The sequence below is a fragment of the Lynx canadensis genome, chromosome C1 (assembly GCF_007474595.2).
Source record: "Lynx canadensis isolate LIC74 chromosome C1, mLynCan4.pri.v2, whole genome shotgun sequence".
NCBI classification, from domain to species: Eukaryota; Metazoa; Chordata; class Mammalia; order Carnivora; family Felidae; genus Lynx; species Lynx canadensis.
This window is the reverse complement of record NC_044310.1, coordinates 129,351,853-129,363,046: the sequence shown is the minus strand read 5'-3', so window position 1 is coordinate 129,363,046 and position 11,194 is coordinate 129,351,853. Positions and strand designations below refer to the sequence as shown.

General features: G+C 35.3%; 1 long non-coding RNA gene across 1 annotated transcript; it reads left to right on the top strand.

The window, feature by feature from the left end:
* Positions 1-1,252: 1,252 nt before the first annotated feature.
* On the top strand, positions 1,253-7,197 carry LOC115520018. Its single transcript, XR_003970669.1, has 3 exons — positions 1,253-1,549; positions 3,599-4,792; positions 7,097-7,197. It is a non-coding gene; the product is annotated as an uncharacterized LOC115520018 (long non-coding RNA).
* Positions 7,198-11,194: the final 3,997 nt, after the last annotated feature.

Here is an 11,194-nt window from a genome sequence, read left to right as displayed (position 1 = left end):
TTGAATTAAAAAGTTTGTGGAGACTTTTAGGTTTTTAAGGCTTGATAGGAGATGTATAATCTTCATTAGGTTAAATTCTTAGTCACATACTCTGTCAAAAGAAAAGTGCTCTAAAAATTGACAAATCCAATGAAAATAGGCAATAGTTGTGAGGTTAGATTATTATTAGTGTAATTAGATAAAATCTGTTAGTGTCATATAAATAAACAACAATATCTATATCAACGTTATAGACTTAAGACTGTTGATTTACCTATTGAAAATACAAGGATTGAGAACCAAGTTATAAATCTAATAAAGTTTCCAATATAATGTAAAAAGAGGTTATCTTAGTAATGACTTTCCCTATGACTATATATGATCTTTAGGAATTTAAATATCTTAATCAATTGGCTGAGAGTTTTCTTTCCTTGACTTACATGGCAAAACATGGATAAATATTTTTTAGGTGCTATCATCAAAATTGCACAACCTGATTTTTTTAAAAGCAATTTCTGCAGAAGTGTCATCTTTTGGGAGCCCCATCTAGCTTTAGAAAATAAGCTTTGCCATAACACATTTAGAACAAAGGCAGTGATTTTATATTTATTTTTATTTTAATGGTTACAATCCCCTTAATTCCATAATTAATGATGTAATGATTTGATTATGATCAGTTTGTAGGAATATTAACCACTCTTGGTTTCTTCTCACCTCATTAACTAGCAAACTAGGCACTGACTATTGACGATAACCAGTTTCTCATGGACTATTGCTCAGTATTACCAAATCTTTTTAGTTTTATGAAGCCATTTCCATTAGAGAATGAATAGATTTTCTATTTTTTTCCTTTTTAGCATATGTTGGGATCACATGAAAATAAATAATACTTTATCACCTCGTTTCCAATTTTTTTATCCTAATAAGCAGCAGCACCTATTCATTGTTTCAAATAGCGCAGCGTTAAAAATTGTTTCTTAAATCAATGTTTCAAATAAGTGGAACTAGTTTAGCTAAAATGGCACTGCTCATTTAACCTGGTATATTGCTAACAAGAGTGCTGGGGGGAAAAAGTTGAAATTAAAAAAAAAAATAGTGGGGGCACCTGGGTGGCTCAGTCGGTTGGGCGTCCGACTTCGGCTCAGGTCATGATCTCATGGGTCGTGGGTTCGAGCCCCGCATCAGGCTCTGTGCTGACAGCTCAGACCCTGGAGCCTGCTTCAGATTCTGTGTCTCCCTCTCTCTCTGACCTTCCCTCATTCATGCTCTGTCTCTCTCTGTCTCAAAAATAAATAAACATTAAAAAAAAAAAAGAAAAAATTAAAAAAAAATAGTGGTGGTAGCTTGGTTATAATCATTAAGGAGTAATAATACTGAGTTTGATTTATAAGTTGGAAAGATTATGGTAAGGGAAACAAACCAAATTCAGCCAATTTGAGAGTGTATTTGTTCTCAGGACCCTGATAAATGTTTATGGTTTGAGTGAATTGGAGCCCACTAGCATTGCCAAAACACCTGGAAGAGATGTGCATGGAAGAGAAGAGTGTTCTATGTTATACATCTATTTAAGGTAAATAACTATTTAGACAAAAAAGAAGAGGAAGGTCCTCATTTACAGCACTATTTTCTCAGCATTACAATTTTTACTGCTTTTCCCCCTTAAAAAAAATAAAAGTAATTTATGCATATTTCCTATGAATTCCCAAATAAGTTTCCCTTTTCCACTTTTCTAATGGAATATCATTTTCTTTTTGTTTATAGAAACTTTTCATGTAACACAGCTATTTTTGTGCTTATTTCAAATACTTCTCTTTGTAACTTCATGTGATTTTATTTGTGAATCTCTTATATTGGTTTTACCTTTCCCCTCTGTATAACCAACTAGATTTTAAGGATATAAATAAAGAGAGAAATTATATTTCATTTTTCTTCTAGAGAGGTAAATTGGAGCTCAGAAAAGTTAAGTAATTTAATTAAGCCAATAGACCAGTGTTTACTAAAATTTATCTTGTGGGTCATTAGATTTAAGACAGGTATAATCATACACACATACACATGGTTTAGTGGCCAAATTAGTTTAGGAAAGACTGCGTACTATGTAAATTCTCAGTAACAATAAATATTATATACCAAAAACAGAAATATTTCTGCAGCAAGCAAAGTGATCTATTCATCTATTAAGCTTATTTGAATGCATAGTGTCATTTGTTTTGCTCTTACATCTTTCGTTTGAGGGTTTTTGTTTTCTTTTTGCTTTTTGAGTTAAACTTATTCATATACATATATTAAACTTATATATATATAGATATATTAAACATATATATATATAGGTATATTAAACATATATATATATATAGGTATATTAAACATATATATATATATATATATATATGTTTTTCAGTAAATGCCTTTTAGGTTATAAATTTCCTTCTAAAAACCTCTTGAATTGTATCCCACAGGCTTCTAAAATGACGTAATTCTTTAACACATAGTTCTAGATATTTTGTTTTTTGCATTAGGATTTCAGGTTTAATCCATAAATTGCTGAAGATATATTAATAAGTATCTTTACTCTGTGTATTCTTAGTGGGCCACAACTAATTCACCTTTTAGATATAACATGGCACAGCATATAGTAGATATTTCCTGAAAGCTGGTTTAAGTGAACTGAATCTTTTTTGAAATCACTTAGACTGACAGAAATGAGTCTCAAATATATATCTCTTGATTTTTTTAGTCAGATTTATTGAGAAATAATTTACTTATAATAAAATTCACCCTGTTTATAAACTTGACACATGTATACAGTCATGCAACCACTACCATGATTAGGATAAAGATGATTAGCTCCCCACAAAGTTCTTTGTTTCTTTTGTAGTCAGTGTCCCCCTCCAGCCTCCAGGCAACCATTGAACTCTTTTTGTCAGGATAGTTTTGCCTTTCTAGAATGTCATAGGAATAGAAGCATATAGTAGGTAGCCTTTGTGTCTTCCTTCTTTCACTCAATGCATTTGAGATTCTTCCATGTTGTTACATGTAATAGTAGTTTTATTCCTTTTTATTGTTGAGTAGTGTTCCACTAGTTGGCTATGACATAGTTTATTATCCATTTGCCAGCTGATGGATGTTTAGTTTGTTTCCATTTAGGTAGTTTTTAGCAATTATGAGTGAGGCTTCTATAAACATTCATGTACAGGTTTTGTGAGGACATAAGTTTTTATTTCTCTTGGGCAAACACCTAAGAGTGAAGTTGCTGGCTGTTCTGATAATTGTGTGTTAGTGGTGGGGATTGGTGGTGGAAGAGGAGTGGATAGGCTCTCTGATGTCCTACTGCAGGATAGTGTTTCCTGGTCCTTCCAGCAGTGATAGCACACCTGTAACACATTAACATAATATCATGGGGCTGACTCCATACTGTTTCCTGACCCCCCTCCAGGGCCAAAGGAGTTTTTCTTCTACATTTTCCCATTAGCAGTGGGTCTTTACCTGTGCCTGGTAGTGACATAGTTTTCTCTGCCCCTGTCACAGAGGTTTAAGGTTTTGCTACTTATGAGAGGATGGTCTGGGCAGGGTGTCTGGGGTTCATGCTTTCCCCACAGCAGCAGTCGCTGTCTTCCAGCTGGCCCGTACCACACAAGGGACTCTCTCGGGTTGTCTACTGTGCTATCATCTTTCTCATGAGCACCTGCTGGGGTCCACGGAAAAGAGCCTGGGAGTAAGTACCAATTCCTCTTATGTCCGGGGCTGCCAGGGGTTTCATACTGTCATACTACCCACACTCAACCTTTACCAATTCTTTAAAGGTTTGGTTGATGTTTTTTTAAACTCAATTGTAGGGTGGTCAGTGCTTTTTCTCCCATTCTCTGCCACCTGTGAGCCAGTCCATGGGTACTTGATTCAATTTAATTTTATTCAAATATAAACGTAAACTAAAAACAATTCAGCATAGTTTAATTTCTTGTATTGCCTTTCTATTGGGGCATTAATGGAGGGAAAGTTAGATGATTGGGAGGATCAAAATCTGAATCCAAAGAGATGTGTTCTCAAACTAGCCTCCCGCAGACACTGGGGTTTGGCTACAAAATTTGACTGAGTTGCTTTTTTCCCAAATACTCAGAAAACAGTTAAATTTATGGGTTGAATTATCTGAATTCTAAGATTCTATCTCATAATTTGTTATTATTGTAAAACCTTGGTAACTGCTGCTGATTGTTTGCTCAGTGGTACATGCAGCTGGGTAAACAATGAGCATGAAAATGGCAAATTGGACAGCCAATCAAGCTTTTTCATCACTTTATAAGGTAATTTGGGTTCATCTTATATGGTTTTAACTTGATAAAACATTTTCCTGAAAATTTTTGTGTGGTTTGGGAGTATAGAAACACATATCATTTTAGAGATGCTTAAAAAATTTGCATTCCCTGTAGAAACTCAAAGTAGTTGTGTTGAGAAACACTGCAAAGCAGAGGGGATGATGTAACCAAAAAATAGGATCAGTAAAAGGTCTTTGATTTCAATCTCATATTATTTCTGTTACTGTGCAAATTTTTACGATAGTGGCTCATGTTATGTAAAGTAATTTGAAAAGGAAGGATTTCAGCAAAACATATTTAAACACCTAAAAGGAAGATATGTGAAGCCTAAATACAAAGCTTAATCATGTACTTAATCATGGGGGAGAAGCTAGGGGTGTTTCAATAAATTTTAATTTATGCCAATTTTTATCTTATAAAAGGATGTGGAAAGTCTTCCAGGACTGATTTGAAAATAGCTGAAATATATCCTGAAGAATTTTCAACTTTTGCAAAATTCAGTGAGTGAAATAAGTGATAATTCTGTAAGGCATAGGGTGTCTGTACTTATTAGAGTTGAAGGCATTCTGGGATATAAGGTCCCTCTCCAAATCTGAAATATATTTGTATATTTAAACATATGCAGTGTGCACTCTCAACAATAGCCAAATTGTGGAAAGAGCCTAAATGTCCATCAACTGATGAATGGATAAAGAAATTGTGGTTTATATACACAATGGAGTACTACGTGGCAAGGAGAAAGGATGAAATATGGCCCTTTGTAGCAACATGGATGGAACTGGAGAGTGTTATGCTAAGTAAAATAAGCCATACAGAGAAAGACAGATACCATATGGTTTCACTCTTATGTGGATCCTGAGAAACTTAATAGAAACCCATGGGGGAGGGGAAGGAAAAAAAAAAAAGAGGTTAGAGTGGGAGAGAGCCAAAGCATAAGAGACTCTTAAAAACTGAGAACAAACTGAGGGTTGATGGGGGGTGGGAGGGAGGGGAGTGTGGGTGATGGGTATTGAGGAGGGCACCTTTTGGGATGAGCACTGGGTGTTGTATGGAAACCAATTTGACAATAAACTTCATATATTGAAAAAAAATTAAAAAATAAACATATGCAATGTAAATATAATTTGGTTAGGGTGGGGGTGGGGTATAATTGAAATAGGCAAAGGAAGGTACAAACTTCCAGTTCTAAAATTATATATAATATTTATAATTTTGATATATGTCATATATAATTTATACATAAATATATAAATAAGAATAATTATATAAATATAAATGTGTGTGTGTGGATGGGTGGATAGATAGATAGATAGATAGATAGATAGATAGATAGATAGATAGATAGATAAAACTTAGTTGGATGGGGTTCCTGGGTGGCTCAGTTGGTTAAGCATCCAACTCTTGATTTCAGCTCAGGTCATGATCTTGGCTCAGGTCATGATCTCATGGTTTGTGAGTTCGAGTCCCATGTCAGGCTATGTGCTGACAAAGCAGAGCCTGGTTGGGGTTCTGTCTCTCTCCCTCTCTCTCTGCCCCTCCCTGTTTCAAAATAAATAAATAAACTCTAAAAAAAACTTGATTGGTACCTATATATATTTTCTAATAATATTTTCTTCTAGAAAACGTGTTTCTAGTTTATACAATAGAACTAAATATATCAATATTTCATGGTACTCTGCGAAGAGTACTATGATTTCCAAATAATATATCACATGTGTTTGAGTGGGCTTTGATGTGTTTTCCACATGACCTATTTTGGATTTGGGGCATACTCTTGGATAAAAATTTGGCTCTGAAAAGTGATTGTGTTTCAATTTCCTCATCTGTAAGATGGGAATAATAATAGTGCCTCCTTCACAGAATTGTTATGGGAAGTAAATGAGGCATTGCTTGTAAACTGCTTGTTTCAGTGCCTGGCTATAATAAGTGTTCATTAGAATTTGGTTATTATTAGTACCTAAAACATAGAGGTGGTCATGGGATTGTTTTCAGGCCCTGGAGAAGAGCTATGTATCTTTGTAGTGATACCTCCATTTGAGACGGAAGGGACAATAGTGATGATGTTCCCTGACCCATTAATTTACAGCATTTGTTGTAAGAATCAACTGAGATAATGCTTGTTAATCCACATTGCTACTTTTGGGTATGCAAGTTAAAAACTTCACAATAAGAAAGAAACTGTCTTTATTATTTTATACACATCATTTTAAGAGAATCTGTCAACTTTTATTTTACATTTTTTTGTTTTATTCTCCTAGGTTTCTTTTTCTTGTTTTTAACCAACAGCTCTTTTAACCTTAAGTTTCAGACATCTCTTTCCATAACATCTTTCATCTGACAAGCATGGGTATCAATGTGGTGTGTTAGTTCAGTTCAGGTTGTTAGGAAGCCCTTGTTGCCAGGATGACTGACTGGAGTGGGTTTTCCAGTTCCCTTTTTATCTCTAGAACCAGCAGAGGGAGCACCAGTCTCTCCCTATCTAAACAATCGTGATGACTTTTAAACATATGGTGGCCCTTTAATGATTAAATTTAAAAAGATGGTGTTTGAATGAAGATGTAAAATTTAAAGTGTGAATATCCATTAATTATTTTAATAATGCAGACAAGTTTAAACTTATTCAAAGGGGAAATTTTCTTTTCAAGACTACAGGTCATTATGGAGTGAAACTGGGAGCTACCGAGTAACTTTACCACAACATAATTTAGAATATATTAGTTTTCATTGGAAGTAGAGGGAAGGAGGAAGCTGAGAATGTCTGGAATCATTTAATAAATATTTATTGAGTGCTTTCTATGTTTCAGGTGATAAGCTAAATTATGAGGCTATAGAAATGAACCAGACTCAATCTGGGAGGCAGACCGAGAAGAAAACGTTGGGAAAATTACTTGAAAATGTCTAATTGTTAAACAAGAATTTTAAATAAAATATTTGTTGAAAGAATGAATTATAATAGTATGTGTATTAATAATATAAAATTAACATTTTTGTATGGTGCTATAATAGCATGTGTATTAATAATATAAAATTAACTTTTTTATATGGTGCTTTAGAGTTATAGTGCTTCCACATACATTACTCATTTAATTAGACTTAGGAGAGGTTTAAAGTTCCACAAATATGAGGCACCTGGGTGGCTTAGTGGGTTAAGCATCTGATTCTTGATTTCTGCTCAGGTCATGATCTCGCGGTCATGAGATCCAGCCCCACTGTGTACCTTGGTTGGGATTGTCTTTCTCTGCCCCCGCTGTCCCTCCCCTCTAAATAAATAAATTAATTAAAAGTTTCACAAATGGTGAATATATATAAGGTTTTTTATACTTTAAAAGTAAGGATTATCTGCTTAAAAATAAATTCTTAGAAAAAACATCCTCCTTTAGTATATTGGGCAATAATCCTTTTTAGAAGTTATTTTCCCACTCAGTGGAAACTATTAAATATCTATGTTTAGAAGATCAAGAAGGTTGGCCAGGGGAAATAAAACTAAATATACAGCAAAAGCCTAACAAGAATTTCTTTGAGGTCATTAGATAAATCTTAGTTGAAGGAAGTACAGGGTAATGCCATTCAGAAAATTTCATCTATATGGAGAAAAAAATGATCCAATAAAATTAGTAGTAACTTTGATAGAACATCTGGGATAATATAAAATGTACATGTTTTAGATTAGGCAGTTTACCTAATATACAGACCTCAGTTCTGCACTAGAAGAGAGTAACCCAGTGAGTTAATTTTGACTTCATTAAACTTTGTTGATAAAGCAAACTTTTGGTTATTAAAGACATAAAGTGAATGCATATTATGATACTTTTTAGAGATCCTAAATAAATAGGCACCCAGATCTTTCAACAACCAGATTTAATCTTACCAAGGAGGGACAAGAACTCCAAATTGATCAAATGTAAATGAAGCATGTAAGGTTATGAGAAAGTTGATTTAGGAATAAAAATCCTACAACTAACCCAGTTTTAGATATAGGCTATTTCAATGTTTCTCAAGATGAGATATAGCCTTTGACCCTACCAATTCTTTTTTCTATTTTGGGGCTTAAAGTAGCCACTTTATTTATTTCTCTCAGTTCTGTTGGCTGACTAGGCTCAGTTGGTTGGAAGGCTCTTGTTCAGGGTTTTGATCAGGACTTACTTTTTTTTTTTTTTTCTTTAAAACACCTTCACCCATTTCCTCCACCTCTCTGCTGCCCCCTGCCCCGCCCCATCTCAGGCAACCACCAGTCTGTTCTCTGTTTCTGTGAGTTCAGTTTTTTTAGATTCTGCATATAAGTGAAATCATATGGTATTTGTTTTTCTCTATCTTATTTCAGTTAGCATAATGCCCTCAAAGTCTATCCATTTCAAAATTGGTAGGAGTTCTGGCCCCACTCAGAGGGGTAGAGCTTGCTTTCTTCTGTTTTGTCCCCCAAATGCAATGGGCTTCCAATAGTGCCCTAAGGTAATTGGTTTCACGTTTGTTCTTCCCCCTGCATATTAAGGCTTTTGTTTTGTAGGAGACATAGAGGTGATGGGTTGAGCCAGGGTTTTGGCAGCAGCTAGTGTTTCCTCCTCTACCAGCACCCCAAGAAAAGCCTTCTCAGGATTCTCCCTGACCTTCCCTGTGAGTGTCTGGTGGGATTCATGGAGTCCAAGACTGCAAGAGTGTGTAAAGTCCTCTATAGCTGAGATCCTTAGGAGTTGGCACTCTCATGCTAGTTCATTCTCATCCTCTAGCAATTTGTTTAAATGTTTTAGCTACATCTTCTTTTCAGCTAAGATTGTATCTAGTATTGTCTGCCTCAAGTCAGTAAATACTTGGCCTTGTTTCTCCCTGAAAACACTGTTTCTCCCCAGACTTCAGGTTACTTGGTGGCCCTGCAACCTCAGTTTCTTAATGTGTTAAAGAAAAGTTATTAATTTGCGGTTTGTATAGCTTTGTCCTTACTCCAAGATTGGAGAATACTCTACATCTCTGAGCTGAAAACCTTTATCTTACTTGTCATCTGTGCCATTTTTTGGTCTTCATTTGCCACCACCATATTTCTCAGGATTTACTATGCTTAAGAATCAACTGAGAAGCATGTTAATACTACATATTTCTGTGTCCCACTCTAGAAATAGTGATTCAGTAGTCTCAGGTAGACAAAAGGGATTTGCTTATTGACAAAGCTCCCCAGGGAGTCCCCAGGCTAAAAAGGACTTTGAAAGGCAGTATCTTCTCAAAGGTAAATTCTCCCTGAGGGATGGTAGTGTGCTCATTCATTTTTCTGTCTTCTGTTGTGTCCATGCCTTGTATATGTTAGCCTGTCAATAATTATGCAAAATATGCATTGAATTTAAATTAGTTGCATAGGATCAGAGGTGGGGAAGAAACTTCCCTTGAAATATCCCACATTTATTAAACCTATCCACAATTCAAGGTTCAGCTGAAGTTCTAAATCTTCCAACCAACTTCTTGGAGTAAATAGCATTGGAGGAGTGGCGGGGGGGGGGGGGGGCGGGGAGTAGTGAGTCAAGAAACCTGCTTTTAGCTTCTAGTTTGAGCTTCTAGTTTTGTCAGTAATTAGTTATGTGATTTGGCTAAGGCACTTAAACTTTTCTGCAATTTATTTTTGGCTTTGATTTAACAAAATATAAGAATGGAATAGACTTGGAACATAAACATGAATAATCAAGAAAATCAGTTGAGAAGGTGTTTATTTTTACTTATAATGTATGAAGATATGTTTATAAACACACACATACATTATACATACATACAGACACATGCATATATGCACATACATACAGTAACCATATCATATACATTATATATTTTGCATATGTAATTACAGATTCCAGTGCCTCCATCTGTAGAGATGATGAGTCAGTAATTTGAAATATATATATTTTTTAACATCTCTAGATGATTCTAATGAATGGTCATGTTTGAAAACCACTCAGTTAAATGCTCTGAGAATTTTCAAGTCTAAGCCTCTATCTCCCTTTACTGAACTCCATCTGATGGCCATGAACTACCAAAGAGTAGTGACTAAAAATATATTTAAGTTTTATTTTTCATTTATATTATCATCCCAATACATCCCAATATGCTTAGTGATAGAAAACACATCATATTTTTTCTTGAATAGAGTTCCTAGTATAGTTTATAGAATCCTGCAAGCAAGTTAGTAAATTTTTGTTGCTGGATAGATTAAAATAAAAGTAGCCAGAAGTTAGAAGTCAGGGAGGAAAGGGAAGTTAGAGATAGGTGGGAAGACACAACTGTCTTGGTCTTAGCTATATGAATAGAATATCTTGGCAGAGGAATTTTAAATAGATTGGATAGGTGACAAAGGAGAATTGGCAGAGAAGAAGGTGGCAGTAGTCAAGGTAACTAAGCAGTTGATGAGCATCTGAGTTGGGAGCTTCCGGAATGTGGAGGAGGAAATGACACATGTGAGTATCTGAGGGAGGAGTATGTGAGAGGAAGGGAGAGCTAATGAGGGGAGGCCGCTGTATTTCTAAGGGCTAATGATAGATTTCAGAGAGAGAGAGAGAGAGAGAGAGAGAGAGAGAGAGACAGGAGGGTCTAGAGTTGGGAATGTGCAAACGTGTAGCACAAAGACTCCAGAAAGCTTTAATTCCTGGAGCTCAAAGGAAGGCAGTTGCCCTGGAGATCAGCTAGGATCTGCAACCATCACTGTGAAAGTGAGACATAAACTTTTGCCGAGGAGAGCCAGTAAGATCTGGGAATCCGTGGCATAGCCTAAGCCTATCCTGTCTGCCCTGAAAAAAAACTTTAGTAGAGTTTATATAGGATGTTTTTATTGATCCTGATGGATCTGTCATTTTGAGTTAACAGTAAAATAAGACTCCAAGTATCTGAATGAGTTTGCCTGTTGAATGGATTTGTGTAATGCCATTATTGCT